The sequence below is a fragment of the Anolis carolinensis genome, chromosome 2 (genome assembly GCF_035594765.1).
Source record: "Anolis carolinensis isolate JA03-04 chromosome 2, rAnoCar3.1.pri, whole genome shotgun sequence".
In the NCBI taxonomy this organism is placed as follows: Eukaryota; Metazoa; Chordata; class Lepidosauria; order Squamata; family Dactyloidae; genus Anolis; species Anolis carolinensis.
This window is the reverse complement of record NC_085842.1, coordinates 109,478,818-109,504,659: the sequence shown is the minus strand read 5'-3', so window position 1 is coordinate 109,504,659 and position 25,842 is coordinate 109,478,818. Positions and strand designations below refer to the sequence as shown.

General features: G+C 41.5%; 1 protein-coding gene across 2 annotated transcripts in view; it reads left to right on the top strand.

Moving 5' to 3' along the window:
- Nucleotides 1–6,986: 6,986 nt before the first annotated feature.
- aff4 (ALF transcription elongation factor 4) overlaps nt 6,987–25,842 on the top strand; it is an 80,983-nt gene continuing 62,127 nt past the window's right edge. For both annotated transcript variants that reach the window (XM_062970390.1, XM_003217383.4), the window contains exon 1: nt 6,987–7,335. The gene's annotated coding sequence lies outside the window, so the exon portion shown is untranslated. The remainder of the gene's footprint in view (nt 7,336–25,842) is intronic.

Sequence of the window (25,842 nt, the reverse complement as noted above, 5' to 3'; positions counted from 1 at the left end):
CAACAAAACCACTGAACCAAATCACACCAAATTTGGCCACAAAAGACATAGTCATCCAGTCTGTCTTTCAAACCAAAAAAATCCCTAGGAAAATAAAGTCCAAATTAGAGGAAGAGGAAGAACTTTTTTTCCCCTTGCTGCCAGTTAGAAGGGTAGGCTCCACCCACTTCGTCTCCTAGCAACCCGCTCAGCCAGAATGGCGCCCAGGGCCTCTTCACTCAGGCCTCTTCCACATTGCCTATAAAATACAGATTATCTGATTTGAACTGGATTATATGGCAGTGTAGACTCAAGGCCCTTCCACACACCTATATAACCCAGAATGCCAAGGCATGATAATCCACAGTATCTGCTTTGAACTGGATTACCTTGAGTCCACACTGCCATATAATCCAGTTCAGTGTGGATTTTATACAGCTGTGTAGAAGGGGCCTCATATAATCCAGTTCTAAGGAGGTAATATAAAATTATAAATATAATATATAATAATTGCTGTGGTATAATAATACAGAGCAATATAATCTCTAAAATCAGGACAGTAAATAAAGAACAACACTCTGAAAATGGGAATTCCAAAAAGGAAACAACCAGGGCCAGCTAACACCTCCCAACAAAGGATTAGCCCAGGCAGGAAGCAGCCAGGCTTTGAAGCTGCAAGGCCATTAAATGCTAATTAAGGTGACTAATTGCAGCATTCCTACTTGCCGCATCGAGACTATTAATTGCTATTCAACCTGGCCAACCAAGAATTCCACAAGGTAGAAAGCGGCCAGGCTTGCAAGCAGCAAGGCTATTCAGTGCTGTTCAGCCTGGCCAACTAAGGTTTCCCCTAGATAGAAAAACCTCAGGTTTTGAAGCTACTCCATCCCATTCAACCTGCCCAAGGAAGGATGCCCCTATGTAGAAAGCGGCCAGGCTTTGCATCAGCGAGGCTATTCAGTGCAATTCTAGCAGCTTAAAAATTTATTTTCCTAGAATGCAAGTACCCAGTCCTCCAAGCAGAAAGCCTCGTTCCATTGTATTCCAGCTCACCAAACAAGGATTCGCATAAGAAGAAAACAGCCAGGCTTTGAGGCTGCAAGGCTATTCACTGCTATTCCACCTGGCCAACAAATGATTCTCATAAGCCACAGCAACGCATGGCCGGGCACAGCTAGTAGGGTATATAGAATAATTGACCACTGTGTGAAAGAGAGTGCTAGTTTAGATATATATTTTGGTCTACTCCACCAGGGCTCCAAATTATTTCACAAATGGAAGAGCTGTTTGAGTTACAATGCAATGACCTCTGTTGTGGAAAGAATGAGGACTAAGACCTGTTAGGAATAATATGATGCCATTTATTGATGTAAAAATATAAACCATGTCAGAAAAATTAGAGTACTGCTGGTGATGGAATGGCTAGGGGTGCTGGGACCTGTGATTCAATCAGTTTGCATGGCTACAGGATTCCCATTCTTCTCATATATCAAGATACACAACTGAGCAAACATCAGGTTGCTCTACCAAAAGGGTATTTCTAGGTGACCTCAAAAGACTGAATGAGTATCTAAGAAGGCAGTTTCTCAAGTACATGGCTGTTTTTGTAAAAGACTTGCATATTTTCAAGCAGAAGCATAAAAGATGTCAAATGTCTGTGAACAGTGGGTGCTAAACTCCTTCCAAGGCTATCAATGTCCTGTCTCTTGATGCAGTAATTCATTACAGCATGATTAAAACTTTAAAATATACCCTTTTTATATTTTTCAGATGCTTTTTTCTGTCTAAGAATCGGAAATCTATCATGCAAATAATCCAACTTAGTTTCAATAATTAATTACAGGACAGGAGAAAGAACAAACCATAACATCAAAGGGAAAGAAATGAAAGCAACTCATGAGCTGATGGACTTGTCTGTGACTGTCAAGGCCAATTAATGTCCTCATCTAACCTTGGGCAACTGGGATTAGCACATAGTGTGCACAGATGTTGACAGAATGCAGTGTCCTGTTACGTTTTGGGGGTTGTGTCCCTGATCTGCTTTGCCACCAGTAACAAAGAATGAGGTCTTGTACGCAGGAGTGGAGAGAAAGAGAGAAAATACTGCTATGAAATATAATAAGACTCCTCTTCTTTGTACTTCAGTGTGTCATCTTATTGTCTGATAAAACACAAAATTCTGCCATATGAAAGGATTTTCTTGACTCTTAAATTCGGTGCATGGCATGATCTTTTGACAGATTTTTTTCCTTCCACAAAATCTGAAACATAAGTATTACAATACCGGTTGTTTTCTATGTGGCACAGCCCCCACCTTTAACAATTAATTTCTTATTCCTAATGATAAATCAGAGAGGATCTACTTTTGCTACAGTTAAAAACACTCATTTCCTGGCCAGTCAATAGCAACCTTAAATAAGAAACAAAAAACGATATGTTGTCATTAGAACATCATTTATGAATGAAGGTCTTACAGTACAATAGCTATCTTTGCTGGGCTTTGGAAATACAGTAGAGTCTCACTTATCCAACGTTCTGGATTATCCAACGCATTTTTGTAGTCAATGTTTTCAATATATCGTGATATTTTGGTGCTAAATTCGTAAATACAGTAATTACTACATAGCATTAATGTGTAATGAACTACTTTTTCTGTCAAATTTGTTGCATAACATGATGTTTTGGTGCTTAATTTGTAAAATCATAACCTATTTTGATGTTTAATAGACTTTTACTTAATCTTTCCTTATTATCCAACATATTCACTTATCCAACGTTCTGCCGGCCCGTTTATGTTGGATAAGTGAGACTACAGTATAATGAATTCTTTGAGGTGATTTAAAGAAAGGAAAGTTATGCCTTGTGTCCACAAGGAAAATGTAAAATATCCTGCAGTTGGCCTGCAGATTTCAAAAGAGGTGTGTTTTCTATAGGCCAGTCATCCCTTCCCATAGTTTGTGGGTTTGCAGGCAGTTATTGTAGAAAACACCACGTTCCTTTTCAAGGAAACTGGCTGAAAAGCTGCCCCTAAAATCTCTCTGGAAAGAATGCAAAGCAACACATACTATGTTTTGCTCTTAAAGGGCTGCTTGCTTAGATTGGTTCTTCAGGTTGTTACTCAGTGTCATGCAAAATATTTGTGTAGCTTGTCAGTGACTTCTGCTAGGGATATATGGTTGATGAATATTTGCATGCCAGAAACCACACAACGCCCCAATATTTGCATGTGTTCTCTCCTTTTATGATATTTAAACTGCCCTCTTCCTTTCTCAAAAAAGGACTGGGAGTGGGGCAAAGCCTGAAAAGGTCTACAAATGGAAGAGGGTGTATTCTTCCTGCCTGTCTCATTTTAAGCAGGGTACATGTACTGTCTTTCATATTGCTAGTATTGGGTACAAAGTACGCTAGATGTCAAGTATGATGTCAGAATTCCCAGAAATAAAAAACACAAACATGCAGATGGTTGCATTTTAAAATAGACCCTTTTACCAACTGATGTAAACAAACACTGAGGTTGGATATTCTCACTGATTCAAAATATTATCAGAGATGGCATCAGAAATCCTGGCACAGTTGCCAAGTATCGTTTCCTTTTATTAGAGAGAGTGGCTGATTGCTGCCAGTAGCTGGCCTTCTAAGTGGCTACAAATTAGCTGAAAAGAGGGATTCTTCTGGTAGATCCTTCCAACTGGAGATATAAGGAAACAAAAGGAGATACTATTTACATCCAGATGTAGAGGCCTGACTTGTACTTCTGTAAGCACCTTTAGGCATTGCTAATATAGAGGCAGCTGAGTTTGGCTCTCTGTTAGATCACTTAAACCAATGTTTCTCAAACCTTCATCTCCAGATGCCTTGGATTCAGTTCCAGCTTGCATGATTAATGCCACAGAATTTGTGATATGAAATCATCTGGAAGACCAGCATTTGAAAACCACTGGTTTAAGCTGTACTCCTTCCATATATATTCATAGAACTTTAAGTAAATGAAAATACCACAAAACACCAATAAAATCCCAGGGACCTTCATCTGAAGTTTACCAAATTTGGGAACATGCTGCATTTCTGAGCCTTTCTGCCACATGCAAAAGTGGGATAAATCTGATATATAATATTTTCTTTTATAGAAATTTTAATATTTTGTAGCTATAAAATACAGGCGTGTTGCTAACGATAGAGCCCTTTCTTTCTTTCTTTCTTTCTTTCTTTCTTTCTTTCTTTCTTTCTTTCTTTCTTTCAATATAGGTGTTAGTTCCAATTAAAAGCTGGAAGTTACCTCCAAAGTGATGGCTCCAAAGTGGCTTCAGATAGAGTTGGAGTCTCTTCTGTGCCCATTTCTTCTTTTGCTCTTCTTATGTCTGGATCTACACTGCCATATAATCCAGATTATCAAAGCAGACAATCCACATCTGCTTTGAACTGGATTATGTCTACATGCAATCCAGTTCAAAGCAGATAATGTGAACTTTAAGTGGCAGTGTAGATCCAGTCTCCACCTCTAACTTCAGCTACATTCCCTCTGGACCTGAAGATGCTGCTGGCAAATGCCTGGTTAACTGTGATAAAATGTAAATGATAACTGTAGTATTCAATTAACTTCATGCTGATCTGTCTTGAAATCTGGATGGATTGTCACGGTTTTATTTTCTTTCTGTTATGTTCATCAGGACACCCAGTGTTGTGTCACATATGCCTCGGGGGTGAAGTGGCCATGATTTTTAAGGGCAACGTATTCTTGGTTGGATACCCTATCTTACATGCAGTGAGGTCTGATCATTTGAAAGTGGGATTGAAGCAGTGTTTCTCAACCTGTGGGTCCCCAGATGTTTTGGCCTTCCATTAACAGCTGGTAAACTGGCTGGGATTTCTGGGAGTTGTAGGCCAAAACACCTGGGGACCCACAGGTTGAGAACCACTGGTATGGATGTTGTTAGTCCATTGCCCACTCTGATGCCTGTCTTGAGTGAAGGTAGACTCAAATATTGAAAGCCATCAAGGCTCTGAATACGTGGATACTTCAGTGTATGTTACATGCCAAAAGCTACTTTGTACAGTCCACTCAGAAAGAGGTAGCAATTTGGGTGCTAGATTAGGACTTCTGCCATGGTTTCCATTTCAGTTTAGCCATTGAAATTCACTGGGTGGCTTTGGGCACCTCGCAGGGCCCCTTTGCACTGCATATTTATAGTCCTATAATTCCAATTTATCTGCCTGAACAACATCTTATGGGATTTTGAAGTTTATGTTCCTGGGAGAGGCATTTAGAATCCTGTGCTGGAGAGCTCTAGGGCCTGAGCAAACTGCAGACCTCAAGAGCCCATAAGATGCAGGCAGGGCTAATGTAGGGCTGTAGGGCTGCTATCATTGTGTGAAATGGAAGGGTCCACACGTTCTTGGCCCAAGGAGAAAGCAATAGCAAACCTCTTCTGAATCAGTTCTTGCATGAGATAGACCCACCGGGTGTTGATGACTTTGGAAAAGTGGCGTTCCCGCAGCCTCAGGTAAATCTTGCCAGGAAAAGCCTGTGAGAGATTCCCCTTGTGTGTGCAAGCATGCCTATATATCGTATATATGGTACAGTAAGATGACATCCCTTGTATAAAATGGCAAAATAATATAACCTCATATATAATTTGCCCCGTACGCTCAAGCCGTCTGTGGAATGTTTTCTCCAGTCACTTAGAGGGCTTTTTCATTTATGAATTTTAATTGATTACTGACTTGGTTAAATGCATTGCTCTTATAAACAAGGCATGGGCAAACTTCAGCCCTCCCTCCAGGTGTTTTGGACTTCATCTCCCACAATTCCTAACAGCCTACCGGGACTGCAGAGACAAATGCAAAATACTCCACTTAGGCAGAAAAAATGAAATGCAAAGATACAGAATGGGGGATGCCTGGCTCAACAGCAGTACATGTGAAAAAGACCTTGGAATCCTTGTGGACAACAAGTTAAACATGAGCCAATGATGTCATGCGTCAGCTTAAAAAGCCAATGGGATTTTGGCCTGCATCAATAGGAGCATAGTGTCTAAGTCATGCTACCCCTCTATTCTACCTTGATCAGACCACACCTGGAATACTGAGTCCAATTCTGGGCATTACAATTGAAGGGATGTTGACAAGCTGGAATGGGAATGTGTCAAGACGAGGGTGACTGAAATGATCAAGGGTCTGGAGAACAAGCCCTATGAGGAGCGGCTTAAAAAGCTGGGCATGGTGAGGCTGCAGAAGGGAAGGCTGAGAGGAGACATGATGATGGCCATGTATAAATATGTGAGGGGAAGTCATAGGGAGGAGGGAGCAAGCTTGTTTTCTGCTGCCCTGGAGACTAGGATGCGGAACAATGGCTTCAAACTACAGGAAATGAGATTCCACCTGAACATTAGGAAGAACTTCCTCACTGAGAGCTGTTCATCAGTGGAACTCTCTGCCCCGGAGTGTGGTGGAGGCTCCTTCTTTGGAGGCTTTTTAAGCAGAGGCTGGATCTGTCGGGGGTGCTTTGAATGTGATTTTCCTGCTTCTTGGCAGGGGGTTGGACTGATGCCCCATGAGGTCTCTTCCAACTGAATGATGTTTTAATTGGCATTGTAATTGATGGTGCTCAACATACATTTTCATATACCGCTGTTCTCTGACTTGATCCTTGGCGAGAGGCAGAGAAGAAGGAGGTGGAGTGGGAGGAAAAAGAAGCCAGGTTAGCATCTTATAAAAAAATATTTCCAAGCCGTGGATGCTCGGACCCGTGGATGCGGGGGTCCAGGCGGACTGTGCGCTCCGCGGAGACGTCAGAAGGCTATCCCGCCTTTCCCCTGCAGGGGGCGCGAGGCGAGGCTGGGATTTCTGACGACCACCTCTGGCCACGTGACCCTAACGCCTGGGCCTCGCGCTTCCTTTCTGGGAGGGGGAGGGAGGGAAAGAGACGGGGGGGGGGAGGAGAGGGAGGCGCCGCGCAGCTTCCGGGTCCACTTCCCCGTGGAGGGGAGTCACGTGGGCCGGAGCTTGGCCCCGCCCCTCAGCTGCCGGACGGGGCGGCGGGGCTGTGCTGGGCGCGGGGGCTGCTGGGTAATCCGAGTCGACTGAGGGAGAGACAGACAGAGAGGGAGGAGAAGGGAAGGAGGCCTGGCTTCTCTCCCTCGGGGTCGTCGCGTCCTGCCTGAGGCATGGCGTGGCGGGGCAGCCGTTGGTGGCCCTCTTCCTCCTCCTCGCCTTCTTCCCACTCGCGGTGATCGGCCCTGGAGGCCCGCCGGCCCTTCTTCCTCCTCCTCTTCTTCCTCCTCGTCGTCGTCTTCCCCTCAGTGGCGGCCACCGGGAAATGGTCGGGGCGTAGCAGCAGCAGCACAGCAGCCAGCGGAGGTGAGTGAGCAGGCGGGCGGGCCTGAACGGAGGTAGGCCCCATCGGCCCAGGGAGGAGAGGCAGGGAGGGAGAGGCCCCTTGTTTGGCCCACTTCCCCAGCTGGGCTGGAGGGCGCCCCAGGAGGTGCCCGCCTCCTGCCTGCCTGCCTTCCTTCTTCCCTCCTTCTCGTCCTTCCGGTGGGGGAAGACGGATATGGTTTCCCGGGGCCAGTTTGGGACTGGGAACCTCCTCCATGGCCTTCGCCCATCCTTTCGTGCCCGGGCTCTCTTCTCCTCTTCTCCTCGCCCCTCGGGATGCAAATAAGCCGCATCCAAAGTAAACACATTGACTTGCTGTGAGTTTTCCAGTCTGTCTGGCCATGTTCCAGAAGTATTCTCTTCTGACGTTTCGCCCATATCTATGGCAGGCATCCTCAGAGGCTGTGAGGTGTTGGAAACTAGGCAAGTGGGATTTATATATCTGTGGAAAGTCCAGTTTGGGAGAAACAACTCTTGTTTGTGGGAAGTATGAATATTGCAATTAATCACCTTGGTAAGCATTGAAAAGCCTTGCAGTGGCGAAGCCTGGCTGATCCCTCCCTGAGGGAATCCTTTTTTGGGAGGTGTTATCTGACCCTGATTGTTTCATGCCTGTAATTTTCCTGTTTTCAGAGTGTTGTTCTTTATTTATTGCCCTGATTTTAGAGTTTTTAAAATACTGGTATTAAATCAAGGAACACGAATGACACTGCAGACTAATGCAAGCAGAGAAGTCAGCCATAGCAGAGCACTTGATGGACGAACCTGGACACAGCATATTATTTGAGAATGCAAAATGCTGCACCACTCTAACAACCACCATGCCAGACTACACATTGAAATCCACAAGCATGTGGACAAATTTCAACAGAAAAAAGGAAACCATAGAAATGAACAAAAACTGGCAACCAGTATGAAAAAAACTCTAAAATCAGGACAGTAAATAGAGAACAACATTCAGAAGACAGGAATTCTAGACATGAAACAATCAGGGCCAGCTAACACCTCCCAACAAAGGATTCTCCTGACAGGAATCAGCCAGGTTTTGAAGCTGCAAGGCTTTTCAGTTCTATTCAAGGTGATTAATTGCAACATTCACACTTCCAACAGACAAGAGTTATTTCTCCCACCCTGGATTTTCCACAAATATATAAACCATACTTGCTTAGTTTCCAACAAATCTCACAACCCCTGTGAATGTGGTGCCATAGATGTGGGTGAAACATCAGGAGAGATTGCTTTTGGAACATGGCCACACAGCCCGGAAAACTCACAGCAACCCAGTGATTCCAGCCATCAAAACCTTTTACAACACATTTAACACACTGAGCTTTGGAAGGCAGATCGTTAACCCTATCTATGTACTCCTGCGTATCTGAAAATTTAGATCACATTGGAAAGAATGGAAGTCTGGATGGAAGGGCATCCTCACCACTTTGAGTCTCCTTTAAGAGAGAAGCAGCAACATATAAATTAATCATAACAATAGTTCTTTCCTAAAATTGCCCAGGCCTTTGGTGTCCACTAGAACAGGCATGGGGCAACTTCGGCTCTCCTGGTGTTTTGGACTCCAATTCCCTCAATTCTTAACAGGCTACCAGCTGTTAGATAGGTGGCACAATAGGTTAACCCCTTGTGCCGGCTGAACTGCTGACCTGAAGGTTGGTGGTTCGAATCTGCAAGATGGGGTGAGTTCCTATCTGTCAGCTCTAGCTTCTCATGTGGGGACATGAGAGAAGCCTCCCGCAGGATGGTAACACATCCAGGCGTCCCTTGGGCAATGTCTTTGAGGATGCCCAATTTTCTCACATCAGAAGTGACTTGACTCAATTAGCTTCTGACATGATAAAACAAAAAAACAAAACAAAACCTGGTTGTTAGGAATTGTGGGGGGTTGGACTTTAAAACACCTGGAGGACAAAGTTTGCCCATGCCTGCGCTTGAATGAAGTTCTAGAACTCCACAGGGTTTTGGTTCCGTGGATGCTCAAGTCCCATTATACACAATGGTATAGTCAAAGGGTGTCCCTTAAAAAACTTTTCCCTTTTGGATTTTTAAACAAGATACAGGAGCCAACTGTATTTTGGAAATGCAATAAATTGTCTCTTCCAACTCTGATTTTGGTGATTCCTTTTTTTCTTTATGGTTGGCTAATTGATTTCTTGCATGAGCCTTTTTTATTCCTCCCCCAATGATTGATGTCAGTGTTTGACGTCCTTCCAATTTCTCATGTCCTATTGTGTTGACAGTGCTTGAATAAAGACTTGAACTATAGCAAATGCAGTGAGTAAATGAGCAAGTGTGACTATAGCTATATTCAATGAAGTATCTTCCTGTCAGCATGGGAACTGCTATGTGGTATGAAGCTATACTCAAGGACTGTCATGATTACTTGCTCATGTATGAAAAAGATGCATTGACTGAAGTGCCCTGGAGAAATAATGTATTTGTATACAACTGTGGAACTGTAGCTAGAATTTGGATAATATTCATAAAGGTTTAGAAAGGAGTGTTAATTTCTAAGGAAGAGCATTGAACAACCTGAAGCAACTGGGGCTGGTGGTATTCCAGCAGACGTGTAGGTTTCAACATTGAGAACATGGTTCATGAAAGGCATACTTTGGTTTTGAGAGTTGTAGTCCCCTCTAGAAAGGGGAATGGTCCCTAAAACAAAGTTTGTGCAGAAATTGGTACCTTGGCAGGATGGTGTCGAATTCAGTGTTGAGGACTGCAAAAAATGCATGTATCAGGCTCCTGTTTTTGTAATACCTCATTGTACCAATCCTGTAGACAAGAGTGCTTCTGGATGCAAAGGGATCTTGTAGCACCTTCGAGGCTGAGAGAATGAAGTTGGTAGCATAAGATTTTGTGAGTCTACGAAAGGTTATGCTGTCAACTTCTTTTTCTCAGCCTCAAAGGTGCTACAAGATCCCTTTACATACTGATTCCGACTAACATAGCTATATGATTGAATTCTGCTAGTGCTTTCTAGTTAGAAAACTTTTGTTTCTTTTATAAACGTTTGTAAGTATCAATCACTTTGGCTTTGTTCTCTTGTGGAAATGTGTAAAGACAACAAAATATGGTTAGAACATTTAGATATCTATTTGAAGAGAATAGTCTTACCTTAATTTAGATTAATTAATTAATTAATTTACAGTATTTATATTCCGCCCTTCTAACCCCGAAGGGGACTCAGGGTGGATCACATTGCACACACATAAGGCAAACATTCAATGCCATAACAGAACAGAGACAGAGACAAACGCAGGCACGGGCTGGCCTTGAACTCATGATGTCTTGGTCAGAATGATTTGTTGCAGCTGGCTGCTAACCAGCCTGTGCCACAGCCCGGCCTTTAATTAACTACTTTAATTAGTGTCATACTCACAGCTTGGGTCCCATAATTTGGACTTCATTTTCAGGTGTATTACAGAATAAATATAGTCTGAATACAGATTTCAAGATCCGTATAATTCATTTAGGACCGGTGGGACTCAGATATCATGGGTTTTGATTTCATTGGCTTTGCTCCAAGTCTGACTAAATCTGAATTCAACCCCGAACAATCTCTTGAGCCCTCTACCCTTCGAAATAGTATTACATGCGTGTATGTGACTTCACATACACACGTGCTTGTGAAATATATCAGAACTGATGTCTAAAGGGAATTGAGAAACTGCGTTCCTGTTTGTCACTCAATGAAGTTATGATTCCCTCTCAACTTCAGTCCTCTCCCCATGCAGAAATTTCTTACTGCTGAAATCCTGTTGTCTGCCCTAGTGGACCTAGAGATGAATCAGTGTGTCTGCTCTGGTGGGGGTTATGAATGGAATTCAAGCCATTGATTGTGGAGGTAGAGCTTGTGCTTTGAGTGCATCTTTCCTAATGTGATGTCTTCAAAATAATACTGCAGTACCCATCAGTCCAAAACTCAGTGGTCAGAGATTATGGGGCTTTGAACTCCAAATTTTGAATAGCACCAGGATGGAGAAATACAGTTTAAAAAGCATCCTCCAATATAATGTCTTTGTAAATAAGGCCATGAAAGTTATTGTGTGTATATAGAAATGCCATCAAGTCACCTGGTAACTTTTGCTGACCCCATTAATATTCATAGGCAAGGAATACTCATTGGTGGTTTTGACAGTTCCATTCTCTAAAACTGAGCTCTCCAAACATTTTATGTTGGTGATACGTTTAGACATGTATCATTTTGTGACACACTAATTCAATTTTACTAGCAAACCAGAGGTTAATTGAAACCCATATAAGAGATATGGACATCATATAAACATTGTAATAACGAAATGTATGGGGATTCAAGATATCTCATGAAAACCTATATATAATTTATTGTTTTTTTTTCTACATAAACTCATCTTTATACTGCAGCCAACACACAGTTTTGAAAGCTCTGCTTTAAAATCTAGTTCATAACACCTAGTAGTAAGTTGCCAAAATCCTACTGGGGATTGAGAGCATGGCTGGATTGATCCATGCTTTTTGTATCAGTCTGCTACATTCCCATCCATTGTACAGAGGAAGTAGTGGTCATCCTCCTGCAGAATGCTTGATGATTTGAAGTCCTCCTCCTGGCGGTTTGCTAATTTGCCTGCATGTACTTCTTTGTTGCTTGTATCATCCAGGTTAGTTTTTATGTGGAAAGTTACTGTATATTTTATTTGGGGATCTTTGTAAAAATGTTTTTTACCATGAATTACCAAAGTCTGTCTGAAGGCACATATATAAACCAGATGTGGCTTTGATCAAACTACAGTAGAATCATCTGGGAATCCTACTTATGTCCCATTACATTTCATGTTGGAGAGAGCTGCCAAGCAACAGTAATACAGATATCACCTCCTTTCTCTAAACCAATAGTTCTCAACAGCTGATAAACTAGCTGGGATTTCTGGGAGTTGTAGGCCAAAACACCTGGGGACCTGCAGGTTGAGAACCACTGCAAACCCTTTCCTTTAAAATGCTTACTCTAAAATGCCTTTCAGTGAAAATATCACAATATTTTTTGTCAATATAAATTATTTTTAATCTTTTGTATTTTGGTTTATTTTTGTTCCTCAATTTACTGATTGGGAATTTGGAAGCATTTTTCAGCATTACAAGCCTTAAATAAAAGCCAGCACCTGTTTGAATTAACTGTTTATATTGGACAGTTTTCTTCCATGTAAGTAACTTTTTGTGACTTCCATGGTTTTATATGAACTGGGTGTGAAATGTACCCCAATCAATCAATCCTGTGGAGTATCTGTCTTAGTAAAATAGGGATTTAAGGTATCGTGCAGCAAGTGTTGCTTTTACATCTTCTGGAAGGAGTACTTAATTTGCTTTTTAATTGGATGAAAGTTAAAAAAATATACAGTTGACATTGATGTCAGTATGTCATGAGATCAGAAGAGATATGCATTATAAGTATGGAATACTCTGATTGGATATAGAAAAACTTTGGTTAGGACAAAGTGTTGATTTTCGTAACTTGACTATCTCAGCATGTGTGTGTTAATTGTCTAGGCTGAGGTTTCATTTTGTTATAGGGTTACATGAAAATTCTTGATTGGATACACATTAGCTGTTTATGTGTAGAATACTGGTATATTATGAACACATACATACATACACATGCACATACACCTGTATATAAATGCATTTTCTTCCGTAATAGTGGACTCAAAACATCTGCTGTGTTGCAGAACCTCCCTCATTCGCTATGAACTTTTAAATTCCTGAGTGTGTGTATGTCTTTTCAGGGCATGTATTAACTTATGGTGACCTCATGAATGTCATAGTTTTCTTATGCAATAAAGACATAGAAATGGTTTACTGTTTCATTCTGCTAAAATATAGCCTACAACCTGATATTCACTGGTAGTTTCCCATCTAAGTAATCAGGACTACTGAGAATACTACTGTTTTCTTTCTTGGATTCCTGGATGCATTGGAACGAGTTCATTTACCAGATGCCCAACTGGGAGCCTAAATTAGATATTAAGGGGTTGACCTTGGATTCCAAACTGATACCACTGTGGATGTATACCGGGCTAGAATTAGAGTGGTTTCCTGCTTTGGGTCCCTAGGTGGTGCTGGATGACAAATTTTAGCACTCCTGATTATTGGCCATGCTGACCCATGATGGTGGGAATTGTACTAATGTAACATCTCTGTATTAAAGCTTGGGAAGCACTGGGCTAGAGCAAAAATAAACTTGTCACTTGATGCACACAGGATACTCATTATAGTGAAGGTGTAAAATATTATTTGTTATTTTGGCACAGAGTGAACAAAAAGAAAAAGGTGTTTGTTGGTTGCATTAGTATTACTCCCTTTGCTGTGTCACGCCCAAATACACTCTGGTGTGACCCACCGCCTCCAGCAATCACATAAGTAATTCAATAGAAGGTACCTGTGTGACGTTCCAGTGGAACATGATCTTAGATTAAATACATTTCTGGAAGGACCCACAATTTGTTGTTGAGCATATCTAACCAGACAGTATCATATCAAAATAAATCTGGGATAAAATTCTGTAGAAGCTCCTGTCATGGTCAGGGTTTTAAAAAATATGAACATCTCCCAGAGGGCCATTCAAACTATTATTACAAAATGGAAAGAATGTAGCTCAGCCATGACTCTACTTTGGGAAAGCTGTTTGTCAAGACTCAGTGAAAAGATAAAGAGCACATTAACCAGAGAAGCAACAAGGAGGCCTGTAAGAATTTTAAGTCCAATTTTTGAGTAGGAGTTTGAGACCCCATGAGATCATATAGACGAACCACCAACACTTATTGATTTAAATTCCCTTGACTAGTAATCCAATAGACGATTACTAGGGAGAGAGAAGGTCCTCTATGTACATGCACACTGATTAAAAGTCACATGAAAAGAGAGTGTAAAAGATGGAAAGCTTTTAGTCTAAACAAGAAATTTGCAAAGAAGTTTCTATTATTACATGAAGGGAACACCGTTCAGGCATGCTTCAGGGAAATTAAAAAGTTGGAAAGAAATCTGAATCAAATCCAGCCAGAGGTTATAAGAAAATATGATTTCTCTAACGGGACTAAGGAACAGTCCTTAGCTACTCATGACTACAGCTCTTCTATGTACCTGGGGGGTGGTGAGAGCCAGGGCCTTCTGCCTGCCTTGTTTTCTGTCCTTTCTCTAGCCCATAGTCCTTTGAACATATATAACTGATCTCCAGCATTTAGAAATTTGCTCACTCACCGATCATTCTCATTGGGTGAGAAGAACCTGGAAGTTTTGCCTGCTGACCACTCTTATTGACCAGCCCTTCTCACTACATGTATTTGTAAACCCTAGGCCTTATTAGCCCTTTGTGTCTAGGGAAGATGGTATCCCTTCAGCTGTGCTGCCAGATAATGGGAGAGCTCTGAAGGAACTGAGGAAGTCTGCCCACTGAGATAGGAGAAACTTTATTTATTTATTTATTACAACATTTATATCCTGCCCTTCACACCCGAGAGGGGACTCAGGGCAGCTTACAATAAACACACATATAAAAATTATACAGTACACATAAATCAGATTAAAAATTATTAATTTATATCAACATTCATAAAAACATTCTAAAATACAAATGGACATGTTCAGGTTCAAAAGACTGGGTCTGTCAATTGGGTTCTGGTGTACATAATAATAATTGGCGCTGCTGATTCTTATTTGAAAGCCTGGCCCCACAACCAAGTTTGAACCTTCCTACGGAAGGATCGGAGGGAGGGAGCCTGCCTAACTTCACTGGGGAGGGCGTTCCATAGGCGGGGAGCCACTACTGAAAAAGCCCTGTCTCTCGTCCCTGCCAGCCGCACCTGTGAGGCTGACGGGACTGTGAGCAGGGCCTCATCTGATGATCTTAAGCTTCAAGATGGGTTGTAGCGGGAGACACGTTTGGACAGGTAAGCTGGGCCGGAACTATTTAGAGCTTTATAGGCTAAAGCCAGCACCTTGAATTGTGCTCGGTAGCTAATTGGCAGCTAGTGGAGCTGGCGTAACAGAGGAGTAGTACGCTCCCTGAACGCCTCTCCAGTTATTAAATTAGACACTGTCTCCAGGACAACCTTCATTATGTTGTGGAGATGCTTTTCCTTTGCAAGTACAGTAGAGTCTCACTTATCCAACACTCGCTTATCCAACGTTCTGGATCTAACGCATTTTTGTAGTCAATGTTTTCAATATATCGTGATATTTTGATGCTAAATTCATAAATACAGTAATTACTACATAGCATAACTGCTTATTGAACTACTTTTTCTACCAAATTTGTTGTCTAACATGATGTTTTGGTGCTTAATTTGTAAAATCATAACCTAATTTGATGTTTAATAGGCTTTTCCTTAATGCCTCCTTATTATCCAACATATTCGCTTATCCAACATTCTGCCGGCCCGTTTATGTTGGATAAGTGAGACTCTACTGTAGTTGAAAAATGATCAGAACAGAGGCAAAATGGGAGGTGCCACATACAGTAGAAGGTAGTCTACTAAAGAATTGTGGCCTAGTGTGGAAGTTCACATTTTAGTTCTTAAACACGGAACACAAATAGAATTGGAATGGTTTGAAAACAACAACCCGAATGTGTTAGAATGGTTCAGCAAGAACCTGGATTTCAGTACTATTGAGAATCTATGAGAAAACTTGACAGTTGCTTTTCATAGATGATCCCCATTCATTTTAACAGAGCTAGAGAGTTTTGCTAAGAATGGGCAAAAATCATATGATCTAAAGTTGATAGAGGGTTACTCAAGAAGATGCATAGCAGTAATTGTTGCCAAAAGTGCTTCTACTGGGTATTAACTCAGAATTCATGTCTCACCCACAAGTACCATGTAGTTTCTGTTTGTTTAACATCTCTGCCTCTGTGAAATTTATTTGCACACTTCAATGTTGAGTATCTTATCAAATGGTAACAACCCCATTCACTCTATATCCAGGTTGAAACACAACAAATCTGAAATGTGTGAAAGATGCCTAATACTTTTGAAACACAGTGCATGCATGAGTACCTTCAAGGTACCTATCCACTTATGGTGATCCCATGAATTTCAAAGGATGTTCTTAAGCAAGGAATACTCAGAAGTGTTTTTGCCACTCCCTTCTTCTGAAATATAGCTTACAGCACCTGGTATTAATCACTGGTCTCCATCTTAGAACTAATCAGGTCTGACCCGATTTGCTTCCAAGATTAGACAGAATCTAATGAATTTAGGGTAAGTTAAAATAATTTGAACAAATAACTATGTATACTTAATCTATAGTTATTGTTGAAGAAATTAATGCCAATATCAAACTAATCTCTAATTTCAAATAGAGATTAGGTTTGATCAAGAAACATAGTGTGATACAAAAAAGGAAATGTGAAATGTAGGCAAAACTGCTTCTGTGTTTTTAGCCTTAAAAAATAACACTGTAATACTATTTTTGTTCCTGGGTTATAAATGTCATTTCCTAATTGGTTCTATCATAAAAACATGGAAAACCTTTATTAAACTGCAAACACTTTGCTTTTGTGAGACATCCTGCAGCACATTTTGCTGTTGTTTTTCAATGAATGTCCCATTAAGTCTCAACCAATTCAACACAGTTTGTGGCATCCATAAAAATAAAGTTTCTGGGTTATAATTACTTTCAAAATAAGTGCCATACAATTAAACCAGAAGCAGACATTTTTCAAATTTTGTTACATAGTGTAATGGGTGATCCTTTCACATGTTACTGCTTAAAAGATTAGAGTACTAAATTGTAAAATAGGGAGTAATAGCCGCTCAACGGGTGTTTAATATGAAAGTTTGGCCTGTAATGCTTTTTTAATTGCGTCAGAAGGACTTCATAATATACTGCAAGTCGCTTCTAGTGTGAGAGAATTTGGGAGAATCAGAGACGTTGCCCAGGCGATGGCTGGATGTGATACTGGGACGCTTCTCTTACAGATGGGAGCTTGCCCGACCTCACGGATTCAAATTGACAACCTTCAGGTCAGCAGTTCAGCTGGCACAAGGGTTTAACCCATTGCGCCACTGCGGCTCCTGTCTTTAATGTTGAACATTGAAGCTATGTTTTCTCTCCTTTTTCTGCCTTTGGATAACATCAAAGTAAAAAAAGCCAAAAGACATCTCATCTTATTGTGGAAACTAAGCATGATTGGTCTTGGTCAGTAGGGTGGGATACTGCCTGAGAATATTACCTATTAGTGGTCTATAACATTTCAGAGGAAGAAACTGGCAATACCTCTTTGAGTATTCTTTGTCTAAGAAAACCCTATGAAATTACAAGTTTATAAGGAACATGAAAGCACATACACAGACAGCTTTGAGTAGTGCTGAAGTGGAGCAACATGCTGTTTTTAATACCTAGGATAGTTGGGGTTTTTTGTTTATGAGGTGGAAGCAAGAGTTCGCTTTCACAGTATTGATTTTTCTGTCTCTCCAGTTCACAGTACTTTGAAAGAGATCCTGTTTGGTTCTTGCTTTTGTTTTGTCCCTGATTGCAGTGTTAATAATAATAATAATAATACTTTATTTATACCCCGCCACCATCTCCCCAATGGGGACTCGGGGCGGCTTACATGGGGCCATGCCCGGGAAAAATACAATATAACAAAATATAAAAACAACATATCATAATACAATTACAACAATACAATAAAGGATCATATACAGTACAACACAAAATCCAAAAAGCAATATAACAGGGCAGGCCGCACGAATACTCAGTTAAAACTCGGGGTGAGAAAAGGATAAGGATAAAGGATAAGAATAAAACCACAGGGAACTAGGGAAAAGATAGCAGACAGTCTAGAGCAGGGGTCCTCAAACTTTTTAAGCCGAGGGCCGGTCCACAATCCTTCTGACTGTTGAGGGGCCGGATTATCATTTGAAAAAAAAATACAAACAAATTACGATGCACACTGCACATGTCTTAGTTGTAGTGCAAAACAAGAACAACAACAACAACAACAATGAAAGAACAATACAATATTTAAAAATAAAAACAATTTTAACCAACATACATTTATTTCAATGGGAAGTGTGGTCCTGCTTCTGGCCAATGAGATAGTCAAGTTAATTAGGATTGTTGCTGTTGTTGTTGTTGTGTGCCTTTCAGACTTTAGGTGAGCCTAAGTCTAAAATTTATTTATTTAATATTTATTTATTTACTGCATTTATTTACTACATTTGTATCACACCCTTCTCACCCCAAAGGGGACTCAGAGTGGCTTACAAATTATATGTACATACAATATATTATATTATTAGCATAGCACAATATTAGCATTAAATATTACTATATTGAACTATACCACTATACTGTAATATTATTAGTAATATAATATGTAATATAGAATATATAATTAATATTATTATATGGTATTATTATTAGTGTTATACTGTATTACATTATAATATTATTATAAATATTATATGTATATACAATATATTATATTATGAAACTGAGGGCGAGGGCCAGGTAAATGACCTCGGAGGGCCACATCCGGCCCCCGGGCCTTAGTTTGGAGACCCCTGGTCTAGAGGATAAATAATGGGGGGCGTAACAAAAAGCCTGTTGCTTACTAGAAATCATCTGCTGGTACAAATACGTCTTTCTATTTCTCTTTCGGGTAATCAGGAATGTTCCCTTTGGCATAGACTTGGATACTAAGCTGTGGGAGGTACATAAGTTGTGCACTTTGAAGATTCTTGGCAAAAGGAACACAGCTGCTCAGGCAGAGGATAGAGCTTGGAAGTTATGAAAATCTGGCATGGTAATACATGAAGAAACCAAAGCAGTACAGTGGTTACTAGAAAGAAAAACTGTCTTTGTAAGATGTCAATCCATTGCACTATTTTACAATGTTACCCATTACAGTTAAGCAGTATAGATCACTATGAGTAACAGAATATGAATATTTACATAGTTTAAGTGTCAACATGTTTGTGCTCATGAATTGTAGTTTTAAAACAAACTTCCAAATGCTCAGAGTTCAGTGGAAAGCTTTATAATTTTCTTGCCTAGCAGCAGAGCTTCCGGCTTTGTGCAGTTGTTTTGTTTCTTTCTCCCATTACATTGTCTTAGCTATTGCGATGTTTCGTTGCTAAATTCATAAATACAGTAATTATTACATAACGTTACTGTGTTTTGGACTGCTTTTTCTGTCGATTTGTTGTAAAACATTATGTTTTTGGTGCTTAATTTGTAAAATCATAATGTAATTTGATATTTAATAGGCTTTTCCATGATCCCTCCTTATTATCCTACATTCTGGCATCTTGGGATGTGTGTCTGTAAGTGGCTGTGGACACCTATTCTTGATCCGCATGTTCTTCCGCAGTGAGGACACCGGGTTCCAGGTGGAAGGTGGTTCCGGTCAAGGTTTGCTTGACGCGCCTTCCTCTTGGCCAGTTTCTCCCTTAAGCCTTCCATTCGTGCCTCTTCAAACTCCACAGCACTGCTGGTCATAGCTGACCTCCAGTTGCTGTGCTCAAGGGCCAGGGCTTCCCAGTTCTCAGTGTCTATGCCACAGTTTTTAAGGTTGGCTTTAAGCCCATCTTTAAATTTCTTTTCCTGTCCACCAACTTTTCATTTTCCGTTCTTGAGTTGGGAGTATAGCAACTGCTTTGGGAGACGGTGATCGGGCATTCAGACAACATGGCTAGTCCAGCAGAGTTGATGGCATAGCATTGCTTCAATGCTGGTGGTCTTTGCTTCTTCTAGCACGGTGACATTTGACCGTCTATCTTCCCAAGAGATTTGCAGGATTTTTCAGAGCCAACGCTGATGGAATCGCTCCAGGAGTTGAGTGTGATATCTGTAGACCGTCCACATTTCGCAGGCATATAGCAGGGTTTGGGAGGACAATCTATATATATAAAATGATAAAGTTGTTTGCGCAGTGACTATAACAACAAAACTAAACATCCCAGAAATACGAAATTTGGCAACACAATGCAAAAGGCTTGCCTCCAGGTTACAACAACACAACCACACCACAAAACCACAATCCAGACCCACAAAACTCACAACAGCGCATCATGCGATAACAACACAACTAAACGCCCCAGAAATACAAAACTTGGCAACACAATGCAAAAGCCTTGCCTCCCAGTTGTAACAACACAACCACACCACAAAACCACACAGGACCCACAAAACTCACAACAACGCATTGTGACTATAACAACACAACTAAACGCCCCAGAAATACGAAACTTGGCAACACAACGCAAAAGCCTTCACTCCAGGTTGTAACAACACAACCACACCACAAAACCACAATCTGGACCCATAAAACTCACAACAACACATCGTGACTATAACAACACAACTAATTGCCCCAGAAATACGAAACTTGGCACACAACTAAACACCCCAGAAATATAAAACTTGACAACACAACGCAAAAACCTTGCCTCCCAGTTGTAACAATACAACCACACCACAAAACCACAATCTGGACCCACAAAACTCACAACAATGGATCGTGACTATAACAACACAACTAAACGCCCCAGAAATACAAAACTTGACAACACAACACAAAAGCCTTTTCTCCCGGTTGTAACAACACAACTACACCACAAAACCACAATCCGGACCCACAAAACTCGCAACAACGCATCGTGACTATAACACAACTAAACGCCCCAGAAATACAAAATTTGACAAAATAACGCAAAAGCCTTGCCTCCCAGTTGTAAGAACACAACCACAACACAAAACCACAATCCGGACCCACAAAACTCACAACAACGCATCATGACTATAACAACACAACTAAACGCCCCAGAAATACAAAACTTGGCAAAACAATGCAAAAGCCTTGCCTCCCAGTTGTAACAACACAACCACACCACAAAACCACAATCCGGACCCACAAAACTCACAACAACGCATTGTGACTATAACAAATACAAAATTTGACAACACAACTCATCCACCTCCCCAATCCCTACATTCACACTTGGCCTCCAAAAAAACAATTACAATAATAACAATGACAACAACAACAACAATAAGAATCAACACCATCACAGGCAAGAAACAGCCAGGCACTGAGGCTGAGAGGCCAGTCAGTGCTACACTGGGCCTCCAAAAAACAATACAGTAGCATCTAACTTATCCAACCTTCATGACCACTACAACAACAATAATAATAAACAGCTACACAGGCAAAACAAAAAAAAAGACGATTGTACCACAATAAAAATATAAACCGCACTCAGCAGAATCAGACATTACAACTAACAACAAACCAAAGACAACAGGGATCTCAAGCAATTATCAACACAAAAACTGAAGAAGGTAACAGACTTCAAATACTACTACTAATGTGAGTATAAAGAAGGGTGGAGGTCACAGCATAAATACAACCTAATGTAGACTGACCAACACCACCAGACTAAGCCACAGCAACGCGTGGCCGGGCACAGCTAGTGGCTTTATAAACAAGCACCTTGGTATCTCTACGGATGGCCCGGTCATCAAACACTCTGCTTCATTCGGAAAAATGCTGCACTCACAGAGCTCAGGCAGTGTTGTATTTCACTGTCAGTGTTGACTTTTGTGGAGAGGTGGTTGCCAAGGTAGCGGAAATGGTCAACATTTTCTAATGTTACACCATTAATCTGTATTTCTGGCCTTGTAGAGGGATTGGCTGGAGCTGGAAGAGCACTTTGGTTTTCTCGATGTTCAGTGAGAGGCCGAGCTTCTCATATGCTTCTGCAAAGGTGTTTAGAGTGGCTTGTATGTCTTCTTCTGAATGCGCACAGACTACGTTGTCATCAGCATATTGGAGTTCTATAACAGGTGTTGTTGTGACCTTGGTTTTGGCTTTCAGTCTGCTGAGGTTAAATAGCTTGCCATCTGTCCAATAGATTATTTCCACTACAGTGGGAAGCTTTCCATCAACAAGGTGGAGTATCATAGTGATGAAGATGGAAAATAAGGTTGGGGCAATAACATATCCCTGTTTGACACCTGATTCCACCTTAAATGGGTTGCTTTGGGAGCCATTGTTGTCCAAGACTGTTGCCATCATGTCATCGTGGAGGAGCTGCAGGATGTTCACAAATTTGTCACAGCACCCGATTTTTTGGTGGATGGTCCATAGAGTACTGTGATTTACTGTGTCAAATGCTTTTGCAAGGTTAATGAATGCCATGTGCAGAAGTTGATTTTGTTCCCTGCAGTTTTCTTGGAGCTGTCGTGCAGTGAAGATCATGTCCACTGTTCCTCTGGAGGGGCAGAAGCCATTCTGGGATTCTGGGAGGGTGTTTTCTGAGATAGGAATAAGGCGGTTTGCAAGGATTCTTGCGAGGATTTTCCCAGCGGAAGTTAGGAGGGAGATACTGCGATAGTTTCTTCAGTCTGTTCTATCCCCTTTCTTGAAAAGGGTGATGATGGTGGCATCCTTGAAGTCTGCTGGGATTTTCTCAGTCACCCACACTTTTTCAATGAGCTGGTGGAGTTGTTGTATCAGCTCAGATCCACCCTCTTTGAAGATTTCAGCAGGGATCCCATCAGGTCAGCTGGCTTTGTTATTTTATTTTTTTGTTGACTGATGGCATTTCTGACTTCTTCCAAACTACGCATATTGGACCTGTGATTCAGAAGGTTCTGGTAGTGCTCTTTCCAACATAGTGCAATTGATCTTTTGTCCTTCAGAAGTTTGGTTCCATCTGATGAGCATAGAGGGTGTATGCCATGGGTTTTTGGTCCATAGATTATCTTTGTGGCTTTGAAAAATCCCTGAGTATCATGGGTATTTGAAAAGTGTTGGATTTCTTCAGCCTTCTTTGTCCACCAGATGTTCTTGAGTTCTCTGGTCTTTCTTTGGACCTCAGCTTTTGCACTAGCATAGATCTTTTTCTTAGCAGCATAGTTGATGTCTCTCTGTCATGTTTGGAAGGCTTTCCTTTCCTTATCAATTAACTGTTGGATCTCTTTGTCATTGTCATTAAACCAGTCTTAATGTTTCTTACTTTGATATCCAATGGTTTCTTCTCTTGCTGTGATGATGGAGGTCTTCAGTTTGTTCCAATGTTCCTCAACATTTTCAGGGTATTCTGTGGATACATGATCTTTGAGTTTTGTTTGGAGAAGGGCTTGTTTGGAGGGCTCCTGAAGGGTTTGGGTGTTCATTTTGCGCCTTATTTTTCTTCCTTGGAGTTTGCGTTTGGGGGCGATCTTGATAGCCATCGTGGATCGGATTAACCTGTGGTCTGTCCAGCAGTCATCAGCACCTGTCATGGCTCTTGTGAGAAGCACATCGCAGCGGTCTCTTTCGGATTTTTGAGCCCAGCAGCAGCTGGAACTCAAGCTGTTTCTATCTCCTAGTGAGCACAAGAACCATTTTCTATGTTGTTGTATAAGGATAGAGACCTGCTTTTTTGGCAAGTGCATACATTACACTATAGGCAGAGCAGTTGAGTATGCTGCCTTTATACATAAAATCATAGAATAATAGAGTTGGAAGAGACCTCATGGGCCATCCAGTCCAACCCCCTGCCAAGAAGCAGGGAATCATATTCAAAGCACCCCCGACAGATGGCCATCCAGCCTCTGCTTAAAAGCCTCCAAAGAAGGAGCCTCCACCACAGTCCGGGGCAGAGAGTTCCACTGCCGAACAGCTCTCACAGTGAGGAAGTTCTTCCTGATGTTCAGGTGGAATCTCCTTTCCTGTAGTTTAAAGCCATTGTTCCGCGCCCTAGTCTTCAGGGCAGCAGAAAACAAGCTTGCTCCCTCCTCCCTGTGACTTCCCCTCACATATTTATACATGGCTATCATGTCTCCTCTCAGCCTTCTCTTCTGCAGGCTAAACATGCCCAGGTCTTTAAGCCGCTCCTCATAGAGCTTGTTCTCCATACCCTTGATCATTTTAGTTGACCTCCTTTGGACACATTCCAGCTTGTCAACATGTCCCTTCAACTGCAGTGCCCAGAATTGGACACAGTATTCCAAGCGTGGTCTGACCAAAGCAGAATAGAGGGGTAGCATGACTTCCCTGGATCTAGATGCTATACTCCTATTGATGCAGGCCAAAATCCCGTTGGCTTTTTTAACTGCCGCCTCACATTGTTGGCTCATGTTTAACTTGTTGTCCACAAGGACTCCAAGGTCTTTTTCACACGTGCTGCTGTTGAGCCAGGCACCCCCCATTCTGTATCTTTGCATTCCATTTTTTCTGCCGAAGTGAAGTATCTTGCATTTGGCCCTGTTGAACTTCATTTTGTTAGTTTCAGCCCATCTCTCTAGTCTGTTAAGATCGTTTTGAATTCTGTTCCTGACTTCTGAACTGTTAGATATCCCTCCCAGTTTAGTGTCGTCTGCAAACTTGATGATCGCGCCTTCTAACCCTTCGTCTTAAGTCGTTAATAAAGATGTTGAACAGAACCGGGCCCAGGACGGAGCCCTGCGGCACTCCACTTGTCACTTCTTTCCAAGATGAAGATGACGCATGGGTGAGCACCCTTTTGGTTCATTCACTTAGCCAATTACAGATCCACCTAACTGTAGTTTTGTCTAGCCCACATTTTACTAGTTTGTTTGCCAGAAGGTCGTGGGGCACTTTGTTGAAGGCCTTACTGAAATCTAGGTACTGAATCTAGGTACTGAAATCCATGGCTTTCCCTGTATCGACCCAGTTTGTAACTCTATCGAAAAAAGAGATCAGATTAGTCTGGTAAATCCATGTTGACTATTAGTGATGACTGGATTTGTTTCTAAGTGTTCGCAGACCACTTCCTTAATGATCTTTTCCAGAATCTTGCCTGGTATCGACATGAGGCTGACTGGACGGTAATTGTTTGGGTCATTCTTTTTTCCCTTCTTGAAGATAGGGACCACATTCGCCCTCCTCCAATCTGCTGGGATTTCTCCCGTTCTCCAAGAACTCTCAAAGATTATTGCTAGTAGTTCTGAAATAACTTCAGCTAGTTCCTTCAATACTCTTGGATGTAGTTGATCTGGCCCTGGGGGCTTGAGTTCATTTAGAGCGGCCAGGTGTTCCTGGACAACTTGTTTCTTTATTTGGGGTTGGATTTCCCCTAATCCTTTGTCCATTCCATGTTGCTGAGGTTGAAGACGGATTTCTTTTTGTGAGAAGACCGAAGCAAAGAAGGCATTAAGTAGTTCTGCCTTTTCCCTGTCCCTTGTCACCATCACCCCATCTTCTCCTTGCAGAGGCCCTATTGCCTCCTTGTTTTTCCTTTTTCTACCGACGTAAGCAAAAAAGACTTTTTTTGTTGTTTTTAATGTCCCTGGCAAGCCTGAGCTCATTTTGTGCTTTAGCCTTGCGAACCTTTTCCCTACCGGAGTTGGCTATTCGTTTGAATTCTTCTTTGGTGATTTATCCCCTTTTCCACTTCTTGTGCATGTCTCTTTTGAGTCTTAGCCCAGTAAGGAGTTCTTTGGACATCCATTCTGGCTTCTTCGCACTTGTCTTATTTTTTTTCTTTGTTGGCA